Genomic DNA, 2,967 nt, shown 5'->3' with positions numbered 1-2,967 from the left:
CCAAAAAAAAAAAAAAAAAAAAAGATGCATATTGATACACAAGTAACTTGAAAAATTATCAAATTGAGGAATGCATAAAACATAGCCTCTCCCAAGTTAAGGGTTGTAGAATGCTCTCACCAATTTATAAAGTCTAAATGGAAACTCAGAATTACTACACACAAATCTGAAAAGAGAAAACGCACATAACCTAGCCAATTATGACAAAGAAGTACTTATCCCTCTAATCTAAATTTTAGAGTAGAAAATAAACTCTACATCTGAATATTCACATTCTCTGAGACTCTACTATCTCTTTCGAGCTATTCATGAGCTAACAGGATTCAAGTCTAGCAAAAACAAAAACTGTTGAAATAAATGAGCAACTGACAAGTTATCAGATCATCTTGGTAAAGTGTCCAAAAATTATAATCTTTTATCATAGAAAGATAACTGAAATAAATCCAAATTAATTTTGGTTACATTGATGTGTTTACTAACAGCTACTTGAAAAATAAATTTTAGTGTATCCCTTTAAGAGACACTACTGAATGCCTATGATTCACTGAAAAAAATGCAGTAACTAAGAGTAACGAAAAACATCATTTAATCATGAAAAATAAAAATATTAAAAGATAATTCTCCAATTTTTCAAAAGGATTTCTATTACGGCAATTAATATTCACAACTTAAAAAGCTTTGTTTATAAACTTAAGCCAGCATGACCTTCCCGTGTTGGAAAAAAAGTATACATAATTTTCTTGAGTTATTTTAAAGGGTCTTAATTCAGCTTACTCAGTTTCTCTTGGTTTCTTTTCCTGGTACTGCCTTTGCTTTTTGAAAGCAAAATGTTAAGGACTATTTTGAAATACAAAACCACTTCAAAAGTATTTCAAAAAGTATTTAAAAATGTTAGAACAGTTATGCCCTAAAACAAGCTATTTCATAAAATATCAGACTAAAAACCAAGACCTGTATTACACCTACATAACTCTAAACTGGAACAGTAAACTCCATTTGGAATGAAGTCTAAATGGAGTCTAAACTCACATTTAGAAGTAAACCAGTTATCAAGACACATACATCAAGAAAGTAAACTTGCTATCAAGACACAAAGTATTTGTGGTTGTTTTTCCCCGACCTTTCTACCATTCTATGAATCCATAAAGCCTAAGGAGAGTACTGCCTATGAATTTAGTTTTTTATTTTGAAAACACAAAAATGTATAACTTAGGATTGTTTGAATCTGAAATACTACTCAGACTTAAATCTTTTTTTCTGAATTTCAATTTACTCAGACAATGGTTAATAGTTGTTTTTAGACTGTCCAGGAAACTAAAGCCAAGAAGGACTACTGCAAGACACTGAAAGTTTTCCAAGGAAAACATAAGATAAACTTGACTCTCGTTACAGTTTATGAAATATCAAATGAATATTTGATTTGCTCACCATAACAGTACTTACAAATTCCAACAGGACTGCACAGGAAGGTGTTGGGTTTTTCTCTGTAATCTTTATGCTTTCCAGTTTGTTTTTTTATTTTGTATCCTCTGAAATAATATCCGAGTTCTTTGAAGATACTTAACCTATGACTATTTGACATAGAGTTACTTTAAGTCAGCTACCCATACTTCTGTTTTAAAGTTTTCATATGGCTAGTTCCAGAATTAGCCACGTTTCTTGGATTTAAGATCAAAGTCTTCTTTATTATTCCATGTACTTGCCACGGTTGTACTTGTCCACTCCAGATGAAATATCCAATTTAGGAACCAAAAAGCAAAAACAAAAGGAAAATTTCACATCTGAAGAGCATTCCTAAACATCAGCATATACAGAGACACACATAGCTATCTCAACACTACCATGCTGCTGGGAAGCTGCAACATCTTAAATTTCCAGGTAAATAAAAGATAAAAGGAAAAAAACTCTGTATTCTTTCAATGTCTTCATTTAGAAAAGCTGTCCCATTGTGACAGGAAAATGGCTGAGGTCAAAAATTCCTAAAACTCTTAATAGAGGTAAAAATAAACTGCCATGAAACTTCAATATTTAAACAGTCATTTGAAACTGCCGAAACTACTCAGTACACAAATCAAACATATCTCAGTTCTGGCTGAAGAACAGGGGGAGGGGGGAGGCAAAAATTACCACCAGCCGAAATACTTTAATCAGTTATATAATCCGTTTGCACCAAAATACTGAAGAAATGCCTGGATATCTGTTTAAGTAGCTTGTTGAACTGTTCACTACTACCAATTCACTTCACAGACGATTCTTGCCAATGTTAATAAACTTCTGGGGCAAAATTACCCAAAAACATTGTAATTCCAAAATGGCCACTTGAAATATCCGGGGCCTTTTACACAAAACCTAGAAGATGATCTTCAGATCTGAGTAATTCAATCACCTGTAAAAGTTACATTAAAAAAAAAAAAACAGAACTTAAATTACACACAGAGTTTTGGTTTTGAGCTACAAATCAGTCCCCACCTTAAGGAGTCACGCTCTGGAGAGAATGTCACTCCTGAATGACGACAAGAGCCTGGAAGAAGGCTTTTGCCCAAGTAAACACCCCATAAAAGTCTACTGAGTGAAAAGGACTTCCGAGTGGAGGGAGGGAGACACGGTGGGCGAAGGTACTAAAGAGGGCAGGCGCTGATCTGAACTGGGGACGGGGTGCGGATAAAATGTTGGGGGATTACATAAGCAGATCTCCTCACACTTTCTGAATAAACGTTACAACTGTGAAGGCGGCACCCGGTCTTCCGAGAGATCGCCCCTGCTGCTATCCGACGTTCCAGCGGAAAACGCCAGACAGGTGTGCCGCCACGGAGCCTCAGGACACGCAACTCCGAGAACCGGGAGTGCACAGAGAAAGATGCTCCCTCCGAAGCAGAAGCAGAGACATCACGGAGGCTAGCGAGGTGGCCGAGAAGGGGGGCGAGGCCGTGTCCGAAAGTCGCCTGCGGGGGAGGCTTCCCCGCCCCG

At 36.5% G+C, this 2,967-nt stretch overlaps 1 protein-coding gene across 5 annotated transcripts in view; it reads right to left on the bottom strand.

Moving 5' to 3' along the window:
• GPBP1 (GC-rich promoter binding protein 1) overlaps positions 1-2,967 on the bottom strand; it is a 76,669-nt gene that overhangs the window by 72,639 nt on the left and 1,063 nt on the right. For 4 of the 5 annotated variants that reach the window (XR_002481873.1, XM_008056271.1, XM_008056272.1 and 1 more), the window contains exon 2: positions 1,444-2,386. The gene's annotated coding sequence lies outside the window, so the exon portion shown is untranslated. Of the gene's footprint in view, positions 1-1,428; positions 2,387-2,967 lie in introns of all 5 variants that reach the window. The other variant, XM_021711462.1, reaches the window with a different exon arrangement.

This window comes from Carlito syrichta, unplaced genomic scaffold (assembly GCF_000164805.1).
Source record: "Carlito syrichta isolate Samal-C Ts95f unplaced genomic scaffold, Tarsius_syrichta-2.0.1 Scaffold302306, whole genome shotgun sequence".
NCBI lineage: Eukaryota > Metazoa > Chordata > Mammalia > Primates > Tarsiidae > Carlito > Carlito syrichta.
The sequence above is the reverse complement of the archived record's forward strand: the minus strand, read 5'-3'. Positions and strand labels throughout refer to the sequence as shown.